At 43.3% G+C, this 26,754-nt stretch overlaps 1 pseudogene; it reads left to right on the top strand.

The window, feature by feature from the left end:
• The first annotated feature begins 3,741 nt into the window (after nt 1-3,741).
• On the top strand, nt 3,742-4,570 carry LOC125546894 (uncharacterized; annotated as a pseudogene).
• Nucleotides 4,571-26,754: the final 22,184 nt, after the last annotated feature.

Raw genomic sequence — 26,754 nt, 5'->3', positions numbered from 1 at the left:
CCTCCTACTGGATTGATACCTTGGTTCTCAAAAACTGAGGGAAATACTTACGCTACTTGACTGCATCATCCCTTCCTCTTCGGGGAAAACCAACGCAATGCTCAAGAGGTAGCAAGAAGGATTTCTGGCTTGCCGGGGAGTCTACGCAAAAGTCAATATACCAAGTACCCATCACAATCCCTATATCCCGCATTACATTATTTGCTATTTGCCTCTCATTTTCCTCTCCCCCACTTCACCCTTGCCGTTTTATTCACCCTCTCTCTCTATCCTCCCTCTCTTTCTCTATTTGCCTCTTCTTTTGCCCGCTTGCTTTTTTGTTTGCTTGTGTGTTGGATTGCTTGCTTGTCACGATGGCTCAATATAACACTAAATTGTGTGACTTTACCAATACCAACAACAATGATTTTATTAGCACTCCGATTGCTCCTCTTACCGATGCTGAATCTTGTGAAATTAATGCTGCCTTGCTGAATCTTGTCATGAAAGATCTGTTTTCCGGCCTTCCTAGTGAAGATGCTGCTACCCATCTAAATAGCTTCGTTGATTTGTGTGATATGCAAAAGAAGAAAGATGTGGATAACGATATTTTTAAATCGAAGCTATTTCCTTTTTCGCTTAGAGATCGTGCTAAAGCTTGGTTCTCGTCTTTGCCTAAAAATTGTATTGATTCATGGAATAAGTGCAAAGATGCTTTTATCTCTAAGTATTTTCCTCCCGCTAAGATCATCTCCCTTAGAAACGATATTATGAATTTTAAGCAACTTGATCATGAACATGTTGCACAAGCTTGGGAGAGGATGAAATTAATGATACGTAATTGCCCTCTGATTATACAAATTTTTTATGATGGATTGAATTTTGCTTCTAGAAATCTTTTAGATTCAGCCGCAGGAGGCACTTTTATGGAAATCACTTTAGGAGAATCTACTAAACTCCTAGATAATATTATGGTTAATTATTCTCAATGGCATACTGAAAGATCTACTAATAAAAAGGTGCATGCGATAGAAGAAATTAATGTTTTGAGTGGAAAGATGGATGAACTTATGAAATTATTTGCTAGTAAAAGTGTTTCTTCTGATCCTAATGATATGCCCTTGTCTACTTTGATTGAGAATAATAATGAATCTATGGATGTGAATTTTGTTGGTAGGAACAATTTTGGTAACAAGGCGTATAGAGGAAATTTTAATCCTAGGCCTTATCCTAGTAATCCCTCTAATAATTATGGTAATTCCTACAACAATTCTTATGGAAATTATAATAAGATGCCCTCTGATTTTTAATCTAATATTAAAGAATTTATTACTTCACAAAAGAATTTCAATGCTTTGATTGAAGAAAAATTCCTTAAGATTGATAAGTTGGCTAGGAACGTTGATAGAATTTCTCTTGATGTTGATTCTTTGAAACTTAGATTTATTCCACCTAAGCATGATATCAATGAGTCTCTCAAAGCCATGAGAATTTCCATTGATGAGTGCAAAGAAAGAACCGCTAGGATGCGTGCTAAGAAAGATGCCTTTATAAGAGCGTGTTCTTCTAGTTCCTATGAAAATAAAGATGAAGATCTAAAAGTTATTGATGGGTCCCCTATTAAATATTTGATTTGCAATATGAATCTTAATAATGATGGGACTGAATATGATCCACCTTTACCTAGAAGGCGTTCCAAGAATTCGGAGTTTTTAGATCTTGATGCTAAAATTGATGAAAGTGGGATCGAAGAAATTAAAACCCTAGATGTTGCTAAAACCACTATTTTGGATTTCAAGGAATTTAATTATGAAAATTGCTCTTTGATTGATTGTATTTCCTTGTTGCAATCCATGCTAGATTCTCCTCACGCTTATAGTCAAAACAAAGCGTTCACTAAACATGTCGTTGATGCCTTGATGCAATCTTATGAAGAAAAACTTGAATTGGAAGTTTCTATCCATAGAAAACTTTATGATGAGTGGGAACCAACTATTGAAATTAAGATTAAATATCAAGAGTTCTATGCTTTATGTGATTTGGGTGCTAGTGTTTCCACGATTCCAAAGACTTTGTGCGATTTGTTAGGTTTCCGTGATTTTGATGATTGCTCTCTAAACTTGCATCTTGCGGATTCCACTATTAAGAAACCTATGGGAAGAATTAATGATGTTATTATTGTTGCAAATAGGAATTATGTACCTGTAGATTTTATTGTTCTTGACATAGATTGCAATCCTTCATGTCCTATTATTCTTGGTAGACCTTTCCTTAGAACGATTGGTGCAATTATTGATATGAAGGAAGGAAATATTAGATTCCAATTTCCGTTAAGGAAAGGCATGGAACACTTTCCTAGAAAGAAAATTAAATTACCTTGTGAATCTATTATGAGAGCCACTTATGGATTGCCTACCAAAGATGGCGATACCTAGATCTATCCTTGCTTTTTATGCCTAGCTAGGGGCGTTAAACGATAGCGCTTGTTGGGAGGCAACCCAATTTTATTTTTATTCCTTGCTTTTTGCTCCGGTTTAGTAATAAATAATTTACTAGAAGAACGCCCATGCGTTGCAACGGGTAACATTTCCCTAACTTTAAGAGTTTAATATTAATCATGTTAATATTACATTTAATATTCTTATACATATCAAGTGACATTGGCGACCTTTTTTACCATCAAATCCTCACACACACTCTTTCCGTCCCTCTTCTTCACTGTCTCTCCCCCTCTTCCCCCTCTCTCTCTAACACACACACATATCCATCTTATTGGGTATGAGACCATAATCCATCTATCTCACACACACACGCTAGTGCATAACAATATGGATTAGGTGTATTATATTTGCCACCACAACTAAGGGAATTAATTTCATGTAAATTGGCCAGTCACAGCTCCGTGACAAACAATGCATCTAAATTCTCAGCGTTATTTTTATGTAATATGCTCTCTCTCTCTCACTCTGATATTATAGGACCATAAACTTTTACCAATTACCATACTATAGAACACCACACTCCTCACTGCATCGATGGGTGGTGGGTGGTGTCTCTCCTCTACCGCCGTGGACCTGTGCTGGCTCGAGTCCATGTCCGCCATTGGCCGCTGCTCGCATTCGTCCCACCCATCGCCCAAGCCGGCGTTAGGAGCAAACTCAATAGCCTTGCCCACCATCATGGCTCCATTCCACGAGATCGAATCAAGCATCATAGAGTTCAGGGAGGAGTAGCATTTCCACCGTCAGCTCCTCGCTGATGTATCAGCTTAGAGTGCGGGGAGGACACGGAACGTAAATACCTGGGGTTTAGCGCTGGTGGCGGGAACGACCGACACGGCCTCCTTGCACCGCTCCTCGCTGCCCGCCCTGCTTTGGGGATCCTAGCGCCCTGCCCTAGGGTTCCATGGTGGCGGCGGCGTTTCCCTCAAGAAAAAAAGGATGTCTCATGTCCGGCTTGTGCAGGAATCCATCACCAAGTAGGATCAGTAGTTCCGTCCCGAATCGGTTATGTTGCAAGTCCTAGCTATAGCTATATATACGTATTACCCTGCATAAACAATACACCCAGAGACCAATAGAAAGATCAGCGGGCACGAGGCATGCCCGTGTGTATCAATTGCTTGCGCGTATCCGTGTTGCTTCTAGTAGATCGATACTACATCAACCGTGGTTAGCCAGCTATGTCCAATCTATTCGAGTGTTTTCGTCTGCGTACGTGTTTTTCTGGTATATACTTCATAATTCAGTCAGTCGGGGCGGGATGTCTAAGCAAAGAAGGCAGGGTGAGGAGGATGAGCCCAACTACTACCACGACCGCAGTGGCAACAAGGAGAAGAGCCTCTATCTGGTTCTAGATGACTGGCACAAGGGCTTCACCATCCGCAAGATCGATGCCGACAGTCCCGACCTCAGCGCCCCCTGTCCTCCGGCTAGTGTCACCTGAGCGTGGCCGTGCCATATAGTTCGCAACCCTGGGTAGCAACATCATCGCCACAAGCAACATACACGCCGGAACCCTCTTCTATGACACTGACACCGCCGGACTGCCCGTCGGCCCTCCCGTTCGAGACGCACTGCTTTGTGGCTCCAATACCTTCTTGACCTCCGGCGCCGGCGACGCGCTGTACGCGTTCGCCTTCCACTTCATGGAGCGGCCTGTGTCCTTTGAGGCGATGGCGAAGCCACCGACGACGGAAGACGACGACCTGCTGCCCACCTACTGGTCCTGGAAAAGCATGCCGACGCCCTTCACCAAGGACGAGATGATCTTCTCCTACGCGCTGCACCCGGACGGGCGCACCATATTCGTGTCCTCGTGGAGCAGGGCGGTCTGCGGCACGTACTCCGTCAACACCAGGAGCTGCAAGTGGAGGCGCCATGGGGAGTGGATGCTGCCTTTCAGAGGCCGAGGCTACTTCCCTGCCGAGCTAGACGCATGGGCTGGGCTGCACGAGGACGGCTACTTCTGCCCCTGCCAGGTTGCCTCCCGCAACGGCGGCACCACGCAGCAGCCAGAGTGGAAGATGGCCGACGAGTGTAGGATGTGGATCCCGTGGCATCAGCTGGAGTTTCGCCTGCGTTGGATGTGATGGCGCAGGTGGAGTACCGAGGAGTCGCCGGTGTCGGCCAGGGCCTGGGGCACAGAGGAGTCCTCCTAGTCAAGGAGATCGGAGAGAAGAAGATGATGGCGGCGCGAGGACACATGAGGGTAGACGTCGAGAGGATCGGCCGTCCAGGCTCGTGAGGAGGGCAGTGGTGGGAGGATCGAGTTAATGGTACCGTGTACGAAAATCCCATCAAAACAAGTAAAATATACCAGCAATGCTTGATTGATTCTGATTTAATTTTTATAGGCATTTTCGGATTTGTAGGGCATGTGCCCACGATACTCGCATGCTGTACCTTTTTTTGACATGTATGACTCATGATAAGAAATGAAAATCACATCAATGTAAGGAAATATCCCATCAATGCTTGATTGATTGTGATTAATTCTTTTATATGGTAACTAATCCGATGGGTTTATGTGGGCGGTGAAGCGAAAAGGTATGTGGGAGGGGAGACGAAAAATAACCGGTCAGAAAAAAATGAATTAATTGTTGCCTTGTATGTTTGGTTTTGATATTTGAAGATTGATTACCATCCGTTAGTTGGGTTACCAAAGAAGAAATCAATCACCATATGTGAATTCATTGTGTTACCAAATAAACGTTGGGTTTGTCCGGCCAGTGGGAGGGGGGCGAATAAAAAACCGACGAAAAAACCGACAAAATTGGGAGGTGGGAGCAGGTACCAAATAAAACCATGGTAGGTGGGACGAAAATAAACCGTACGAGGCTACCAACTGCTTCATTAGGAGTAGAGATTGGTTGGTTCGATTTTTTTGCGTGGAGGGAACTACCTGGAAGGTGGGAGGGAGTACGAAAATAAACCGTCTCGACTGAGCGGGAGGTGGGAGCAAGTACCAAAGAAGTACCAAAAAAGACCGGGTGAGGTGGGACGAAAATAAAACCCGGAACGCGACCTACCAACTGAGACATTAGGAGTAGAGATCTAGACTCTGTTTAGGTTGTGTTTTTTGTGTTTAATTAGTGTTTGTGCCAAGTAGAACCGTTGGGAAGACTTGGGGAAAGTCTTGATATCTTGTTGTAAAAAATAGAAACTTTAGCGCTCACGAGAACTGCTGCCATTTTTATTTGGAAGGTGATATTTAGTTAATTCTTTTTGCAGATTATTAATAGATAAATTCCTCACGTCCAGCAATTTATTTTAGAATTTTTGGGGTTCCAGATCTTGCGCTAACTACAGATTACTACAGACTGTTCTATTTTTGGCAGATTCTGTTTTTCATGTGTTGTTTGCTTATTTTGGTGAATCTATGGCTAGTAAAATAGTTTATAAACCATAGAGAAGTTGGAATACAGTAGGTTTAAAACCAATATAAATAAATAATGAGTTAATTACAGTACCTTGAAGTGGTCTTTTGCTTTATTTCGCTAACGGAGCTCACGAGATTTTCTACTTTAAGTTTTGTGTTGTGAAGTTTTCAAGTTTTGGGTAAAGATTTGATGGATTATGGAACAAGGAGTGGCAAGAGCCTAAGCTTGGGGATGCCCATGGAACTCCCAAGATAATCTAAGGACACCTAAAAGCCAAAGCTTGGGGATCCCCCGGAAGGCATCCCCTCTTTTTGTCTACTTCTATCGGTAACTTTAGTTGGAGCTATATTTTTATTCACCACATGATATGTGTTTTGCTTGGAGCGTCTTGTATGATTTGAGTCTTTGCTTTTTAGTTTACCACAATCATCCTTGCTGTACACACCCTTTTAGAGAGCCATACATGATTTGGAATTTGTTAGAATACTCTATGTGCTTCGCTTATATCATTTGAGTTATATAGTTTTGCTCTAGTACTTCACTTATATATTTTAGAGCATGGTGGTGGATTTGTTTTATAGAAACTATTGATCTCTCATGATTCACTTAGATTATTTTGAGAGTCTTAAATATCATGGTAATTTGCTTAAATAATCCTAATATGCTAGGTGTTCAAGATTAATAAATTTTTTCTTATGAGTGTTTTGAATACTAAGAGAAGTTTGATGCTTGATGATTGTTTTGAGATATGGAGGTAATAATATCAAAGTCGTGCTAGTTGAGTAGTTGTGAATTTGAGAAATGCTTGTGTTGAAGTTTGCAAGTCCCGTAGCATGCACGTATGGTAAACGTTATGTAACAAATTTGAACCATGAGGTGTTATTTGATTGTCTTCCTTATGAGTCGCGGTCGGGGACGAGCGATGGTCTTTTCCTACCAATCTATCCCCTTAGGAGCATGCGCGTAGTGCTTGGTTTTTGATGACTTGTAGATTTTTTCAATAAGTATGTGAGTTCTTTATGACTAATGCTGAGTCCATGGATTATACACACTCTCACCCTTCCATCATTGCTAGCCTCTTCGGTACCGTGCATTGCCCTTTCTCACATTGAGAGTTGGTGCAAACTTCGCCGGTGCATCCAAACCCCGTGATATGATACGCTCTTTCACACATAAACCTCCTTATATCTTCCTCAAAACAGCCACCATACCTACCTATTATGGCATTTCCATAGCCATTCCGTGATATATTGCCATGCAACTTTCCACCATTCCATTTATCATGACACATTCATCATTGTCATATTTCTTAGCATGATCATGTAGTTTTGACATAGTATTTGTGGCAAAGCCACCGTTCATAATTCTTTCATACATGTCACTCTTGGTTCATTGCATATCCCGGCACACCGCCGGAGGCATTCATATAGAGTCATATCTAGTTCTAAGTATCGAGTTGTAATTCTTGAGTTGTAAGTAAATAGAAGTGTGATGACCATCATTCATAGAGCATTGTCCAAATAAAAAAAAGTCCAAATAAAAAAAAGAAAGGCCAAATAAAAATAAAAAAATAAAGAAGGGACAATGCTACTATCCTTTTCCACACTTGTGCTTCAAAGTAGCACCATAATCTTCATGATAGAGAGTCTTTTGTTTTGTCACTTTCATATACTAGTGGGAATTTTTCATTATAGAACTTGGCTTGTATATTCCAACAATGGGCCTCCTCAAGTGCCCTAGGTCTTCGTGAGCAAGCAAGTTGGATGCACACCCACTTAGTTTCTTTTGTTGAGCTTTCATACATTTATAGCTCTAGTGCATCCGTTGCATGGCAATCCCTACTCCTTGCATTAACATCAATCGATGGGCATCTCCATAGCCCATTGATTAGCCTCATTGATGTGAGACTTTCTCCTTTTTTGTCTTCTCCACATAACCCCCATCATCATATTCTATTCCACCCATAGTGCTATAACCATGGCTCGCACTCATATATTGCGTGAAAGTTTATAGGTTTGAGATTACTAAAGTATGAAACAATTGCTTGGCTTGTCATCGGGGTTGTGCATGATGAGAGAATTCTTGTGTGACGAAAATGGAGCATGACTACACTATATGATTTTGTAGGGATGAACTTTCTTTGGCCATGTTATTTTGAGAGGACATAATTGCTTAGTTAGTATGCTTGAAGTATTATAATTTTTATGTCAATATGAACTTTTATCTTGAATCTTTCGGATGTGAATATTCATACCACAATTAAGAAGAATTACATTAAAATTATGCCAAGTAGCACTCCGCATCAAAAATTCTGTTTTTATTATTTACCTACTCGAGGACGAGCAAGAATTAAGCTTGGGGATGTTTGATACGTCTCCAACGTATCTATAATTTTTGATTGCTCCATGCTATATTATCTACTATTTTGGACATTATTGGGCTTTATTATCCACTTTTATATTATTTTTGGGACTAACCTATTAACCGGAGGCCCGACCCAGAATTGCTATTTTTTGCCTATTTTAGGGTTTCGAAGAAAAGGAATAGCAAACGGAGTCCAAACGGAATGAAACCTTCGGGAACGTGATTTTTTCACCGAACATGATCCATGAGACTTGGACCCTACGTCGGGAAACTAAGGAGGACGCCACGAGGTAGGGGGGCGCGCCTACCCCCCCAGGCGCGCCCTCCACCCTCGTGGGCCCCCTGTTGCTCCACTGACATACTCCTTCCTCCTATATATACCTGTGTACCCCCAAACGATTAGATACGGAGCCAAAACCCTAATTCCACCGCCACAATTTTCTGTATCCACAAGATCCCATCTTGGGGCCTGTTCCGGAGCTCCGCCGGAGTGGGTATCCATCATGGAGGGCTTCTGCATCATCACCATAGCCCCTCCGATGAAGTGTGAGTAGTTCACCTCAGACCTACGGGTCCATAGTTATTAGCTAGATGGCTTCTTCTCTCTTTTTGGATCTCAATACAATGTTCTCCCCCTCTCTTGTGGAGAACTATTCGATGTAATCTTCTTTTTGCGATGTGTTTGTTGAGACCGATGAATTGTGGGTTTATGATCAAGTCTATCTATGAACAATATTTGAATCTTCTCTGAATTCTTTTATGTATGATTGGTTATGTTTGCAAGTCTCTTCGAATTATCAGTTTGGTTTGGCCTACTAGATTGATCTTTCTTGCAATGGGAGAAGTGCTTAGCTTTGGGTTCAATCTTGTGGTGTCCTTTCCCAGTGATAGTAGGGGCAGCAAGGCACATATTGTATTGTTGCCATCGAGGATAACAAAATGGGGTTTTCATCATATTGCATGAGTTTATCCTTCTACATCATGTCATCTTGCTTAAGGCGTTACTCTGTTTTCATTAACTTAATACTCTAGATGCATGCTGGATAGCAGTTGATGAGTGGATTAATAGTAGTAGATGCAGGCAGGAGTCGGTCTACTTGTCTCGGACGTGATTCCTATATACATGATTATACCTAGATATTCTCATAACTATGCTCAATTCTGTCAATTTCTCAACAGTAATTCGTTCACCCACCGTAAAATACTTATGCTCTTGAGAGAAGCCACTAGTGAAACCTATGGCACCTGGGTCTATCTTCATCATATTAATCTTCCAATACTTAGTTATTTCCTTTTCTTTTACTTTGCTTTTATTTTACTTTGCATCTTTATCATAAAAATACCAAAAATATTATCTTATCATATCTATCAGATCTCACTCTCGTAAGTGGCAGTGTAGGGATTGACAACCCCTTATCGCGTTGGTTGCGAGGATTTATTTGTTTTGTGCAGGTACGAGGGACTCGCGCGTAGCCTCCTACCGGATTGATACCTTGGTTCTCAAAAACTGAGGGAAATACTTACGCTACTTTACTACATCATCCCTTCCTCTTCGGGGAAAACCAACACAGTTCTCAAGAGGTAGCATCAGTGAGGCGATCGAAGGTTTGCTGTACATTTTCATTGTCAAGCCTTTTGAAGCGGTTGAAGAGATTGCGAAGAACGTCAACTCGAGAGTCACGCTGTGTTGAGACTCCCTCATTGACCTTGGACAGCCTATCCCAGATAAGCTTAGCTGTCTCCAAAGCACTCACTCTGCCATACTGCCCTTTGCTCAGATGGCCACATATGATGTTCTTCGCTTGAGAGTCGAGTTGCTTGAATCTCTTCACATCAACAACGTTGATGGTAGGAGTGACAGAGGGGACGCCATTTTCCACAACGTACCAGAGATCATTGTCAATTGCCTCAAGATGCATGCGCATCTTATTCTTCCAGTAAGGGTAGTTCGTCCCATCGAAGGAAGGACACCCAGCAGAAACCTTGATCATACCTGCAGCCGACATAACTACAACTCCAGGCGGTTAAACCAAAATCACACAGAACAAGGGGGTACCTCGCTCTGATACCAATTGAAACTGCGTTATATCGACTAGAGGGGGGTGAATAGGCGATTTTTATGAATTCTTCACTGAGGAATTTGCCGGTGAGGAAATTCCTGAGTGAAGAACTACTTGCAGCAGAATAAGTACTCAGAAGTAAACATAACAGAGCATGAGCATGGTCTTCATGATGAAATGAAAACAAGCACATAGTATAGAAAGCGTAATCATAGGATAAACAGAATGAAGACAAACAGACTGAATAAATTGAGCTGGGGAAATAGAGAAAGTCTTCAGTCAAAGTCTTCAAACAGATATGAACAAGCACACAACACAGAAATGAGGAAATGGAAGGGTTGAGGTGGAACCAGTTAGCTCGGTGAAGACAATGGTTTGGTAGACCAGTTCCAACTGCTGTGAGAGTTGTACGTATGGTTAGGGCAGCTAGGTATTTAAACCTGAGGACACACAGTCCCGGACACCCAGTCCAGAACACGCAGCTCAGGACACTTAGTCCTCACCGTATTCCCCTTGAGCTAAGGTCACACAGACCTCGCCCAATCACTTGTGGTAAGTCTTCAGGTGACTTCCAAACCTTCACAGACTCGGTCACTCGGTGATCCACAATTTCCTCTTGGATGCTCTAGACCATGATACCTAACTGTTTGGAAGATGCACAGTCTTCAAAGGTAACAAGCGTCGGTTCCACGCATGATCAATCTCTTCAGTGATGCTCAATCACTTTGGGTTTGTAGGTGTTTGGGTTTGGGTTTTCCTCACTTGATGATTTTCACTCAAAGTCCTCGGAGGATGGGATGCTCTCAAATGACAAGTGTCAGTTTCTCTCGGAGCAGCCAACCAGCTAGTGGTTGTAGGGGCGGCTATTTATAGCCTAGGGAGCAGCCCGACATGATAAGACATAAATGCCCTTCAATGATATGACCGTTAGGTGGGTAGATATTTTGGGACAGCTGGCGCATAGCACAACAACGGTCGGAATTTTGAGTATCAAATTCCTCAGGGCTATCATGTTCCTCACTGTGTAGGTAATCCGCACTGGCAAATTCCTAACTTCTCAGTCAGAACAAATTGCTCAGAGACCAGAGGAACTTCGTCTCTGCCACTGAAGAACTTGACTGAGCTGTATGAGATTTCCAATGGCTTCACTCGAAGGGATTGGTAGGTGTAGGATTTGAGTTGAGCATCACTTGGAAATTTTTCCTTAGTATTTCCTCGACCCCCTTTAATAGTACGGTGTTTCCTATGACTCAAGAAAGATAAAATGAAACTACACAAACAAAAGTCTTCATGCTTCATGTTCCTCGAATGAATACCAAGTCTTCAGGATCACACCAATTTCTTCACTTTCAAATTCTTCAGAAAGTCTTCAGAAATCCAAAGTCTTCAATCGAAGAACTTCATTTTTAGGGGTCTACTTTCTCTGTAAATATCAAAGTCCTCATAGACTTATAGACCTGTGTACACTCGCAAACGCATCAGTCCCTTAACCTATAAGTCTTCAATACACCAAAATCACTAAGGGGCACTAGATGCACTTACAATCTCCCCCTTTTTGGTGATTGATGACAATATAGGTTAAGTTTTCAACGGGGATAAACATATGAAGTGTAAATACTAAAATTGAGGAATTTGATTGCAAGATATAGAAGAACTCCCCCTAAAGATGTGCATAGTGAGGAATTTGATTTCGAAGCAATGCACACTTTGAAGAGTAGAATCATGGAGATCTCCCCTATATCTTGTAATTCATACACGCATTTAACATATAATATGAAGAATTTGAAATGCATGGAGAAATATGGTGACTGATGTAATTCAGCAAGCGTGCATTAACATTAATGAGGAATAAGCATGCAGAAAAAAACTCAGCAAAAGTATCAGACCACCATAGAGTTTAAGTTTACAACTCGATCCTGCAAAGTCTTTGAAAGAACGAGAGTTGTAACTTAGAAAAAAACGCCCATATAGGTAGACCCGCTTGAAGACTAACTCAAATTTCGCCCCCTTTTGACCAAAAGGGTCGGAAAAATGAGGACTAACGCCCCTGAAGAATATCAAGTTGATGGAGGAGCGCCATCATTGTTGGGGTTGTTTGTTGTTGTAGGGCCTGCCGCAGTGTTGTCCAAGTCTTCATACTCGTCGGTGTCACGGGATGAAGAACATGAGCTGGCCACCAAGTAAGGAACTTTTACTTTCTTGAATTTCTTCGCTGGAGGTGCAGACCAGTTAAAGTCCTCCTTGAGACCCATTTGCTTCAGATCTTCTTCACCATACAGATGTGATAAGATAGCCCATGTGCGACCGAAAACTTCATGGAGGTAGTAATGGTTTTTCTTCACTGCATTATGTGTAGCAGTCATGTTGTGAAGAAGAGAACCAAACTGACGCTTAACCCATTTATGGTTTCAAGATAAACACTCGACCTAAGGATAACATGCTTAGCACGAAAGCAGTGATTTACAGAGGTGCCAGAGCTCAGTTTTCAAAACAGAGATAAATGATATTTTGAGACATGCACCCTTCTCATTGACTTCACGACCATCAGTTATCAACATCTTCCATGCTAAGCACGCTAGTCGCGATTCCCAAGCGATAAAAGTAAAGGTTTACTCCCCCTCCACCATCAATCACACTCCACGGCTTGTCCGAAACAACGGGTGTTGTCCATACCAACATCAGTCCCGGGGGAGTTTTGTTTAATTATTTGCATTTTTGAGTTCGGGACTGGGAATCCCTATTACCGCCCATTTCCTCGTGCGATGGCGAGTGAATAAACACTCGTCCTGAGGATAACATGCTTAGCACGGAAGATAACGACCACCTCCTGTCATTCCATGAACGATCCAGGCACACAAACCGGATATTTTTTTAGAAGTTTTTTAGAGGTGGCACATGCAAATTTACTTAGGACGGCAGGGTAATACCGTATATAGGTAGGTATGGTGGACTCATCTATAATAACTTTGGGTTCAAGGTTTTTGATGTACAAGCAGAATTCCCACTTAGTACAGGCGAAGGCTAGCAATTTAAGATTGGGAAGCGGCCAGCTAGAGAGCAACAATGATCATTACCAGGCATTATGCATAAGTAAAATTGGACACTAGCATGAGTAGGATATGAACACCATGACCATAAATATTATAGACGCTATGTTGGTTTTGATTGAAATACATGCATAAACATGTACCAAGTCAAGCCACTCGAACATTCAGAGGAGGATACCATATCATCATACTACATCACAATCATTTTAACGGTATGTTGATATCCAAGATAAATCATTATGCACTCCCAGCTACTTATGCATGGCATGAGAAACTATAATCTCTAATTGTCATTGCAAACATGTTTAATCACAATGGGCTGAATCCTGGATACTAGGTTAAACATATTTACACAAATAGAACAAGTCGAGTTCATACCAGTTTCTCCTTGCCACGACCAGCTCATCGAATATCGTCATTATTGCCTTTCACTTGCACGACCGAATGATATGAAAATAATAATAGTGCAAGAGTGCCATGGACTAAGCTAGAATCTGCAAAACATTTTATTCAACATGAGAAGACAAGGTAAAATTGGCTCTTATTAGTTCAACAGTTATTCATATGAGAGCCACTCAACATTTTCATCACGGTCTTCTCCTCAGTACAACTCGAATAAAAGAAAAGAATTTCAGAGAAACGCAGTGAAATATTTTTGGAGTTTTTGTTTTTTTAAGCAAGCAAATAAGGGAAAAGCAAAAACGAGAAAAACTATTTACACGGGAAAGTTCCAAACAAGCAAAAGAGGAACAAAGAAATCTTTTTGGGTTTTCTTTTTAGTACTACTACTAAGCATGCATAGAAAGTAAATTACCACAACTAATTTTTTTGTTTTTTCTAAAGTTTTTCAAACACACAAGAAGAAAGCAAGAAAAAGAAAATCTAAGCATGGATGATACAATGAAAAAGTGCGAACACCGATAAAGGGAATAAGTGGACATGAATGTAATGTTGGTGAGAGACACGTACTCCCCCAAGCTTAGGCTTTTGGCCTAAGTTGGTAGTGAATCAGTAGCCTGGAGGGTAGTAGTCGATGTGGTAGCTCACGGAGGCTCTCGGTGCGGATTGCTCGGCCTGCCGGGCTGCCACCACGGCTGCATTGTGAGCTCAGGACTCGCTCTCAAGAACAAAATATCTCCCCTTGCTATGACAATCAAAGAGAGCAGGCACAGGCAAATATGTGTCCACAACATGTGATTGGTTAAACAACAAATTATAAGTGAAGTTATCAGCCCCTCCCTTGAGAATCTTATGCTCCTTTAAGGCATCAAAATCTAAATATCGAGTGGGTAGGATAGGGTCAAAGGACAAATGTGAAACACCCAGTCCTCGTGCTAAATGTGTGGCATAAATTCCACCATAGAACCAGCCACTTTTGGCGTTATGTTGAAGTCTATGTGCAACAATCGCTCCAAGGTTATAATTCCTTTCACCAGTGAGAGCGGTGTGAATGAGGCTCAAGTCTGGCGAACAAAGTATGCTACAGTCTTGCTTGCCTATTATGCATTTCCCGTTAAATAACGCAAAATACTGGATTGCGGGAAAGTGAACACTTTTTATTCTTCCTTGTCTCGCTCCTCTATTTTCACCGTAACAAAGGCTAGTCAAGAAGGTCTCATACTCAGCCTTTGCTGGCTCATCAAGCGAACCTCAAAATGGAAGTTTGCAATGGTAAGCAAAATTCTCTAGTGGAATAGTAAAAGGTTCATCATAAAGAATAAACGACACCCTAGACTCACGTGGAAAATATTTAAATCCTTTGACAAATGATTCAGTGAGAAGATGGCGCTGTTCATACTTATTTGAGAGGTAGGGACCGAGACCGGCATTATGAACATATTGCTCAAATTCCTCTTTGATGCCCACCTGCATCATATACTCATTGCAAGGCCATAAGCATGTTTTGGTGGCCGCATCTCGCATGGAACTTTCAATTGGTTCAACGTAAGACCGGTGGGCAGAACTGTCACTAGAGGATGCCCCCGACGATCGTCTCCTCGAAGAACTCCTTCCAAATAGGTTCATCATGTCCACGTACAATTTTCTGAAAATAAATTTTTGGAGTGACAAAGATTTCTCAACAGAACTTTGTAAGATTGATAACAACTACTCATAGGGATACATAGAGGCCATAACAAGCATTCAAACAACTCAGAACACTAAGAATTCAACATGCAAGCACATCTATAGCAGCACCAAGAGTAGCTATTTATTCAAAGTATAAACCACTAAAACAAAAACTAATTGGACAAATGGTGGAGTCACATACCAAGCAACAATCTTCCGAAATAGTTTCGGAAATGGAGCTTTGAGCAAAGAAATCGAAAATGGCAGCAAAATGAGCAAGAACACGGGAGAGAGAGCAAGAGTGATTTTTTTCTGGAGGTAGGTGACAATGTGGGCTAAATAGATAAGCGAGGGGCCCCACGTGGGGACCACAACCCCCAGGGCGCGCTAGGGGGTGCTGGCGCGCCCATGTGGGTTGTGCCCACCTGGTGCACCCTCCTCTGGTTATTTTTGCACCAAAAATTCTTAAATACTCAAGAAAAAATCATATAAAATTTTCAGGGCATTCTGAGAACTTTTATTTTTTGGTCATTTTTTATTGCACGGGAAATTCAGAAAACAGACAAAACATGGCATTTTATTTTATTTAACTAATAAAAACAGAGAATAAAAAGTAGGGACAGAAAGTAGTGCTTACTAAATTCATCAACTTCATACCGTTCAAAAATGATTCATTAATAAGGTTGATCAAGTCTTATTAACAACCACTTTCGATTAGCATGAAACCGAAGAACTTTCGTAAATCACTAAGTTACCTCAATGGGGATATGCATTTCCCCAACAATAAGCATTCCATATTTCTTTTTGACAGTAGGTAGAGGTATTTGGAAACTTCCAATGGTGATTGTCGGAGATTTTTCAATAACATTAATACCATTCACTTGGAATTGTTTTTCGGAAAGTGCACCGTATGCTCATTACCATTGATATGAAAAGTGATCTTGCTTTTATTGAAATCAATAACAGCCGCTGCAATATTCAAGAAGGGTCTACCAAGGATAATCAACATGTTGTTGTCCTTGGGCATTTCACGTATAACAAAGTCAGTCAAAATAGTAACATTAGCAACAACAACGGGCACATCCTCACAGATAGTGATAGGCATAGTAGTTGATTTGTCAGCCATTTGAAAAGAAATTTAAGTAGTTGTGAGTTTACTCAAGTTAAGTCTTTTATATAAAGAGAAAGGCATAACACTAACACCGGCTCGTAAATCACACAAAGCAGTTTTCACATAATTCTTTTTGATAGAGCAAGGTATAGTTGGTATACCCGGATCTCCAAGTTTTTTGGGTACTCCATCTTTAAAAGTATAATTAGCAAGCATAGTGGAGATTCCAGCTTCCGGTATTTTTCTCTTATTAGTGATGATGTCTTTCATATACTTTGCATAAGGAGGCATTTTCAAGATATCAGTCAAGCGGGTACGCAAAAAGACTGGCCTTAGCATTTCAGCAAAGCGGTCAAATTCTTCATCGTCATTCTTTTTAGTTGACTTGGGTGGAAAAGGCATAGGTTTTTGAACCCACGGTTCCCTTTCTTTACCATGTTTTCTAGCAACAAAGTCTCTTTTATCATACCTTTTATTTTTAGCTTGTGGGTTATCAAGATCAACAGGTGGTTCTATCTCAACATCATTATCTGGTTCTTTATCATTGGTTGGTTGAGAGTCTTCATGAAACTCATCATTATATTTTTCATTATCATTAGGTGAGTGTTCATTACCAGATTGAGTTTCAGCATCAGAGATAGAAGCTTCATTATCATTATCAGGAAGTTTCTCTATTTCAGGTTCATTAGAAGTGTGCAAAGTCCTACCATTTTTCTTTTTCTTTTTCTTACTAGAAGGACTAGGTGCACTAGTGTTGTTTCTTTGTGAATCTTGTTCAATTATTTTAGGGTGTCCCTTAGGATAAAGTGGTTCCTGAGTCATTTTACCTCCTCTAGTTGCAACTCTAACATCAAAGTCATGCATATTATGATTCATTTCATTAAGCAATTCTCTTTGAGATTTAGCAACTTGTTCTAATTGAGTTTGAACCATAGAAGCATGTTTTCCAACACCACTAACATCATTTGATATTCTAAATAACAAGTCACTCAAGCAAGCAATCATATCAGAATTATATTTCAATTGTTTCATAACATTTGCATTGAAGTTATCTTGTTTTCTAATGTAGTTTTCAAACTCATAAAGGCATTGACTAGGATGCATATTGTGAGGATTATCATTATCATTGAACTTCATAAGAGAATTTACCTCTACCACCTTAGGCATTGGTGGTGTATTAAGCCCATGTATTTCTTCAATAGGAGGTAAATTTTTAACATCCTCATCTTTAATACCTTTTTCCTTCATAGATTTCTTTGCCTCTTGCATATCTTCGGGACTGAGATATAATATGCCCCTCTTCTTCGGAGTGGGTTTAGCGGTGGTTCAGGAATAGTCCAATCATCATAATTTTTCAATATGTTATTCAATAATTCTTCAGCTTGAGCAATAATTCGGTCCCTGAAAACACAACCAGCACAACTATCTAGGAAGTCCCTAGAAGCATCAGTTAGTCCATTATAGAAGATATCAAGTATTTCATTTTTCTTAAGAGGATGATCAGGCAAAGCATTAAGTAACTGGAAAAGCCTCCCCCAAGCTTGTGGGAGACTCTCTTCTTTAGTTTGCACAAAGTTAAATATTTCCTGTAAGGCAGCTTGTTTCATATGAGCAGGAAAATATTTTTTAGAGAAGTAATAAACCATATCCTAGGGACTACACACATAACCAGGAGCAAGAGTACTGTACCAAGATTTAGCATCACCTTTTAATGAGAAAGGAAATAATTTGAGAATAAAGTAATAGCGAGTTTTCCCATCATGAGTAAAAAGGGTGGCTATGTCATTCAACTTAGTAAGATGTGCCACAACCGTTTTAGTTTCATAACCATGGAAAGGATCAGATTCAACCATAGTAATTAGCTCTGGGTCGACAAAGAATTCATAATCCTTATCATCAATACAGATAGGTGAAGTAGCAAACTTAGGATCACATTTCATTCTATCATTCAGAGATTTTTCTTTATACTTGTGTAGTAATTTCTCTACATCATCTCTATCATTACAAGCAAGAATATCTCTAGTTGCTTCTTCACTCATAACATAACCTTCCGGTACCTTAGGCAATTCATATCTAGCAAGGCTAGTTCTGGCAGGTGTCTCAGGAGATTCAGTTTCAAGCTCATCATCAGATTCAACAACATCATGTTGTATAACTCTAGCAATTTGTTTATCAAGAAATTCACCAAGTGGCACATCATCATTATCAAGCAAGGTACTAGCATCATCATAAGCATCATTCATAGCAGAAGTAGCATCATCAATAACTTGCGACATATCAAGATTAATAACATGTGGTGGTGGTGCAAGTTTACTCATAACAGAAGGTGAATCTAAAGCAGAACTGGATGGCAGTTCCTTACCTCCCCTCGTCCTTGAGGGAAATATTTTAGTCTTTGCAGATTCTTCATAGTGATAATATGATAATAATCCCAAGTGACTCAACAAATATAGCTATGCTCCCCGGCAACTGCACTAGAAAAAGGTCTTGATAACCCACAAGTATAGGGGATCGCAACAGTTTTCCAGGGTAGAGTATTCAACCCAAATTTATAGATTCGACACAAGGGGAGCCAAAGAATATTTGAAGGTATTAGCAGCTGAGTTGTCAATTCAATCACACCTGGAGATTAATTATCTGCAGCAAAATGATCAGTAGCAAAGTAGTTTGATAGTTTTGATAGTAGTGACAGCAACAATAGTAATAGTAACAGTGATACCAGTAATTTGTAGCAAGTGTAACAGTGATGATAGAAGTAGTAATTTAGCAACAACAATAAGGATAAATTCGTAGGCATTGGATCGGTGACTTGTTGGATGATATTCATCATGAGACAGTTATAACCTAGGGCGATACGGCACTAGCTCTAGTTCATCGATATAATGTAGGCATGTATTCTGTAAATAGCCATACGTGCTTTATTAAAAGAACTTGCATGACATCTTTTGTCCTACCCTCCCGTGGCAGCGAGGTCCATATTGGAAACTAAGGGATATTAAGGCCTCCTTTTAATAGAGAACCGGAACAAAGCATTAACACATAGTGAATACATGAACTCCTCAAACTACGACCATCACCGGGAGTGGGCCCAGTTGTTGTCACTCCGGGGTTGCCGGATCATAACCGTAGTAGGTGACTATAACTTGCAAGATCAGATCTAAAACATGGATATAATGATGAATTCATAAATGATTCAGATCTGAAATCATGGCACCCGGGCCCAAAGTGACAAGCATTAAGCATGGCAAAGTCATAGCAACATCAATCTAAGAACATAGTGGATACTAGGGATCAGGCCCTAACAAAACTAACTCGGTTACATGATGAATCTCATCCAACTCCTCACCGACCAGCGAGCCTATGAAGGAATTACTCACTCCCGGTTGGGAGCATCATGGAATTGGCGAGGGAGAAGGGTTGGTGATGACGAAGAACGAAGATCCTCCTCTCCAGAGCCCCAAATGGACTCCAGATCTGCCCTCCTGAGGAAGAACAGGGCTTGGCGGCGGCTCCATCTCGTGGATCGCGATAATTCTTTCTTCCTGATTTTTTTCTAGAATAATGTGATTTTATAGTATCAGGGGGGTCATCAGTGGGGCCACCAGGTGGGTACAACCCACCTCCGTGCGCCAGGAGAGGGGGGCACGCCTTGGTGGGTTGTGCCCCCCAGGGACCCCTCTTCGGTGGGTCTTGGCTCCACAAATTCTTATTATTGGTATAAAAATCCTCAAAAAGTTTCGTTCCATTCCGAGAACTTCTATTTCTGCACAAAAACAATACCATGGTAGTTCTGCTGAAAACAGCGTCAGTCCGGGATTAGTTTCATTCAAATTTTGCAAATTGGAGTCCAAAAGAAGAGGAAAAGCACGAGAAAAAGTTGATACGTTGAAGACGTATCAGGCATCCATAGCGCCATGGCCAACTGAGGCCACATGCCGGCAATACAACCCCCTGCCTCGCCTAGATGTCGACCTTGTGGCCGTCCCCGAACCCTTGGCGAAACCCTAGCCCCACCCACTTTCTCCCCACGCTCTCCCCTCGCCCCCCTGTCGTGCCCGAGCATCTCATTGCCATGGCCGCTATTGTCCGCGCGCCCACCACCGTCCCCATTGCCTAGGCCTGCGCCAGGAGCACCACCAGAGGCCTCCGCTTCTTTCTCAGCCACGAACTCAAGCCCGGAGCCGATGCATCGTGTTGATCTATGTCTTCTTCTTCCTCCGGCCGTCGTCATCTCGCCATCACCACCGCCCCTCCGGTCCACCCCCGACCTCCTCGAGCTCACCATTAGCTCTGCGGTGAGCTCCTCCCTCGATCCCCTCTCTTTCCCCCTTGATTTGTGCCCCCATGCGCTGGAGCTCCGCCATGGCTGGACCTTCGCGTTCGCCGCTACCTGCCGTGCTCACCCCATCGTCTGACCGCACCGCGAGCCGCCGGCCGCTCTCGTGCGACGCCTCGCTCCCTGCTCGCCCGGGCCTGCCCTTTCCCCGACGACGCCCGCACAGGCCATAGCCGCTCCTCGACGACCGTGGCGCCATCCCTACGAGTTGCTGGCGCCTGCGGCTACGGGGGCCCCGACTGCACCGGCCGCGCCCTCCAGCGCCCCGTCACCATGCCCCCTACAGTTGCTCCGTGCCGCGTCGTGCCCGTCAGCGCCGCGCCCCTACTGTGCTGCTCCTGTTGCCGCTCCTAGCTGCGCCGCGTACTACCTGCCGCTGACTGCTGCTACTCTTAGCTGCTGCGCTTGGCTGCTGCCGCTGTTGACCGGCGCTGCCACCGCTCAATGTCGTCACTGCTCCGGCGCTAGCCACGGCTAGACGAGTGTGTGTGTGCCTGTTGTGTGCGTGTAGCGTGTGTGTTGTGTGAGTGCGTGAGTGTGACTGCAGTGTGTAGTTGACCCTCGTTAGAGTAAGTTTAGCTTAGGATTAAAATTAGTGCTAAGTTAGTCTAATAGCAGATGGCATGTGAACCCACTGTTAGTTTAAAGAAAAGGCAAGTTTTAAAAAAATGTCTAAGTGAATGACATGTGGCCCCCTACACTGTTCATATGTTGACCAGTCAACCTTTGACTGAGTCAACACTGGCCCACTGACCCCAATGTCATACACTTTGGCTAGAATAGCACTAGGTGACAAAAGTATTTTACTGTTTTATTTCGAATTATAAATAATATCCAAAAATCTTTTAAAACTTTAAAAATTCATATAAAATAAATCGTAGCTCAGATGAAAAAGTTTTCTACATGAAAGTTGCTCAGAACGACGAGACAAATCCGGATACGTAGCATGTTCGTCCGCCACACATCCCTATCACAGCGAACATGCAACTTTCCCACTCCGATTCATCTGTCCAAAAACACGAAACATAGGGGATACTTTCCCGGATGTTTCCCCCTTCGCCGGCATCACCTCCTACTGCGTTAGGGCACACCTGGCACCGTTACTTGTTATGTCATGCATCGATATGCATATGTTTGCATTGTATTTATTGTTTCTTCTCCCTCTTCTCTCGCTAGACATCGAGACCGACGTCGCTGCTACCTAGTACGACTACGTTGTTGACGACCCCTCCTTGCTAGAGTAACCAGGCAAGCCCCCCCCCCTTGATCAACCCAACATCGCCTATTCTTCTCTCTACTGCTTGCATTAGAGTAGTGTAGCATATTACTATTTTCGGTTAATCCTATTCTGATGCATAGCCTGTCTTTTGCTACTATTGATGTTACCTTTACCTGCAATCGTAAATGCTTAGTATAGGATGCTAGTATTCCATCAGTGGCCCTACATTCTTGTCCGTCTGCCATGCTATACTACCAAGCCGTGATCACTCGAGAGTTGATCACGGGTATATACTTTATGATACATGTGGTGACTAAAGTCGGGTCAGCTCGTAGAGTACCCGCGAGTGATTCATGGATTGGGACCGAAAGGACTTTTGTCCCGATGGCCCTCTGAGTGGATCTTTGTGGCAGAGCGACAGGGCAGGTTGGGACCACCTAGGAGAGAGGTGGGCCCGGCCTTGGTCGGCGTCCACGGTTACATCAATTAACGCGCTTAGCGAGATCTTGGTATTTGATCTGAGTCTAGCCAATGGCCTATACGCACTAACCAACTACGCGGGAACAATTATGGGCACTCGACGTCGTGGTATCAGCCGAAGCCTTCTTCACGTCAGCAACTGAGTGGCGCGCGTCGGATTGGACCATAAGCCTGCGCTTATATTAAGGGGGATAGGTATGCTTCCGACCGTGTTCGCAACGTGCAGGTGTGCAATGGGCGATGGGCCCAGACCCCTGCGCGCATAGGATTTAGACCGGCATGCTGACTAATACGTCTCCAACGTATCTATAATTTTTTATTGTTCCATGCACTACAAAAAAATACAATTCCGTGATGATACGTGTTTGTCACAGTAGGTCGCTTTTTTTGTCATGCATGTACATCCATGACAAATTTATGACAGAATCAAGATACTCATACCTGTGCTGTCGTAGAAGTGTTCCATGACATTACCAAAATTATCATCATGGAAGTGTCCACTTCCATGACGATAAATCGCGCGTCACAGAAGTGCTTTCGTCAAGGGTGACCAACACGTGGCATCCACCGTAACGGAACGTTGTTAAGCTATCGGGTCGGGTTTTGGATCCGATAACCCATTAACAGCCCCGACCAATGGGAAATTTCCACGTGTAAAATTCTTATTGGCCGGACGAAACACGTGTCAGCTCGTCAGTGGGTCAAATAGGCGCCTATGATACGTCGACACGTGGCACGGCCCAACAGAGGCCCATTCCTGTGTAAAGGCCGGCCCATTTGACTTGGTCAAAAGCTGGCGGGCCGGCCCATGGAAAGCATGTTAATGGCCTGTTCGAATATAGCCCATTTACAGCCCGCTAACCCAAGGCCCGTTATGCCCTATTCGAATTAGGCCCAGTAGCGTCATCTGGGCCATCCAATATGATTCCAGCCCGTTTTCACTTCTGGCCCATGTATGGCCCATGACGTCTTTTGGCCCATATGAGGCCCTATGTAACTCTTGGCCTATTAACAGCCCGTGGTGAAACTGGCCTGTAATGAACAGTGTATCACTTTACACCCGTGTAACACCCCGGATGTAACTTTCCCAATTTGTACTCCAACTCTTGCCGTTTCCGGCGTTAAGTTATATTTATTTCCTCGGGTTCAGGTCTTTGTCTCCGTGTGTTGTTGTCGTTGTCATGCATCTCATATCATGTCATCATGTGCATTGCATTTGCATACGTGTTCGTCTCATGCATTCGAGCATTTTCCCCGTTGTCCGTTTTGCATTCTGGCGCTTCGTTCTCCTCCGGTGATCATTTCTAGCTTTCTTTTGTGTGTGGGGATTAAACATTTCCGAATTGGACCGACACTTGCCAAGCGGCCTTGGTTTACTACTGGTAGACCGCCTGTCAAGTTCCGTACCATTTGGACTTCGTTTGGTACTCCAACGGTTAACCAAGGGACCGAAAAGGCCTCGTGTGTGTTGCAGCCCAACACCCCTCCAACTTGGCCCAAAACCCACCAAACTCTGCTCCATATAGAGCGTTCGATCACGATCGCGTGGCCGAAAACCGCACCTCATTTGGACTCTCCTAGCTCCACTTATGCCTATAAATAGCCCCCCCGTTTTCGGATCTCTCTCCCTCTCCGAAACCCTAAAAAAAAGATCCCCGCGGGCCGGACACGTCCGCCCGCGCGCCGGACACGCCCGTCGGCGACCGCGGCCAACCGGGAGGCGCCACGTGTCCCCGCCGACCTCCTCCTCCGCGCGGCCCGGCGAGCCCGCGGGAGGCCCGCCCCTCGCCGCCACCGGGCCAGATCCGCGCCGCTCGCCGCCTCTCTCTTGCCCGACGCCGTCCGCCGGCCCCGCCGCCTCGCCGCCGCCCCTCGCCGCCACCGACCGCCGCCGCCCCGCATCTCCGCCGCCTCACCGCTGCTGCCCGGGCGCCGCGCCGCCCCGCTCCACTCCGTCCTCGCCGCCGTCCGGCCCCGCCGCCGCACCGCCCGGCCTCGCCGCCCCCGGCCTCGCCGCCCCCGGCCTCTCCCTCCTCGACTTCCGTGCTCCGGTGAACAGTGCGCGCCGGCGAGCCGCGGGAAGCGTGCAGATCTGAGATCCGAAATTTGACGGTTGACTTTTCCCTCCGAACCCTAATTTTTATGCAATCTTTGACCTGTGATATCTCCGTATCCGTAGCTCCGATTTGGACATATAGTATATCAAAATGTTCGTCTCGACGAGTACATCATTTAATTCCATTGCATCATTTTCATTTGAGTTCATCTTGATGCCCGAAATTCTGCTAGTAGGAGGCTTCGTGAGTTATTTCTCAGATCTGCTAGTTCATCTTAAACTTTTGTCATTTTTGCCATGATTGTTGTGTGCATGATATGCCTGTGAGTCCTTCATATGTTTTGTTAAGCATCTTGTTATCTTTCCATAGGTGCAACCCATGCATTTTTAGGATGTGTGTGGTGACTTGTGTAAGCTTGCAAAGTGAGGCATCCGGTAAATCTGTTTTCAGGGACTTAATAGTTTTCACCAAGTCTGGGATTATTTAGTTCATGATGCCATATGTTTTTGCTGTTTCCTAGTAATTCGTGCCTCTTTTGAGGATGATAAGTAAAGGAGTTTTGTTAATCTTGTTATGCTCTATCCATCCATGTCTTTACTTGCAATTATGGAGCACCCTAGCTTGAGTCAATCGAGCTCTACTTTTGCTTCGTTGTGAATCTGGGCAGATCGTCAACTTGTTTGCGATTTTGACGATGTTATTGTAGTTGATCCGTGCATGCTATGCCATTGTTCTTGCCATGTATAGCTTTTATTTTGTCCCTTATTTAGGGATGTATTCTTGTCTTGCCATGCCTTGCACCGTGGTGAGTGCATCGAGCTCGTAAACATGCCTTCGTGAGTTATGTTTTAGCATGTCCCAGTTTTCACCAAGTCTGAAAACTGATTATGTTTTTGCTATGTTCGTGTGCTTGTTAGTATATTTTGTGATCCCTTTTGGCTCAAGGTCACTAAGGGACTTTTGTTAAGCTTGTTGAGTAGCTCCATGCCATGTCTTTCTTTGTCATTTTCAGGTCCTGTAGCATGTTGTTTTGTTGCTCCGAAGAGGGCTATATGATCTGAAATTCCAGACAAGTGTTAATTTCACCAAGTCTGAGATCTGTTTTACCATTTGCGTTTTTGCCATGCTTGTTTGAACCTCCTAATGGATGAATTGGCCATAGCTCAGTGCTAGGATTTTGTTATGCATCGTGAATGCTTCCCTGCCATGTATTTTGTTGTCTTGTTTGGGTGCTGTAGCATGTTCATTTCATTGCATTTAGATGCCTACTTGCTGTAAATCGCAGACCGGTGTCATTTTTGAATCGCTTGCCATTTCCAAACCGTAACTCCGATTCCGGCGTTCTTTATATCGTTTTCAAGCGATTTCATCTCATCTTTCCCGTGGCACCGTTGGAATTCCAAGTTGAGGCCAGGTTCATGCATTTCCTATCATATCTTGCATTTTGCATCCCGCATCGCATCCCGCATAGCATATCATCTTTGCATCGTGTTGTTTGAGTTTGCACGTGGTTGATTGTATCCTTGTTGCTTGTTTGTCTTGTTTGGGTAGAGCCGGGGGACGAGTTCGCTAACGAGGAGCCCGTTGAGTTTGCTCTTGAGGATCCAGTTAACTCTGACAACTGTGCAGGCAAGATGATCATACCCTCGAAATCACTACTATCTTTGCTATGCTAGTTTGCTCGCTCTTTTGCTATGCCATTGCTACGATGCCTACCACTTGCTTGCAAGCCTCCCAAATTGCCATGTCAAACCTCTAACCCACCATTGTCCTAGCAACCCGTTGATTGGCTATGTTACCGCTTTGCTCAGCCCCTCTTATAGCGTTGCTAGTTGCAGGTGAAGATTGAAGGCTGTTCCTTGTTGGAACATTTATTTACTTGTTGGGATATCATTATATTGCTAAGTTATCTTAATGCATCTATATACTTGGTAAAGGGTGGAAGGCTCGGCCTCTCGCCTAGTGTTTTGTTCCACTCTTGCCGCCCTAGTTTCCGTCATATCGGTGTTATGTTCCCGGATTTTGCGTTCCTTACGCGGTTGGGTTATAATGGGAACCCCTTGACAGTCCGCCTTGAATAAAACTTCTCCAGCAATGCCCAACCTTGGTTTTACCATTTGCCACCTAGCCTTTTCCCTTGGGTTTCGCGGACT

Source organism: Triticum urartu, chromosome 3A, assembly GCF_056163025.1.
Source record: "Triticum urartu cultivar PI428250 chromosome 3A, HENAU_Tu73, whole genome shotgun sequence".
In the NCBI taxonomy this organism is placed as follows: domain Eukaryota; kingdom Viridiplantae; phylum Streptophyta; class Magnoliopsida; order Poales; family Poaceae; genus Triticum; species Triticum urartu.
Note: the sequence above shows the minus strand (reverse complement) of the source record. Positions and strands in the feature narration are given on the sequence as shown.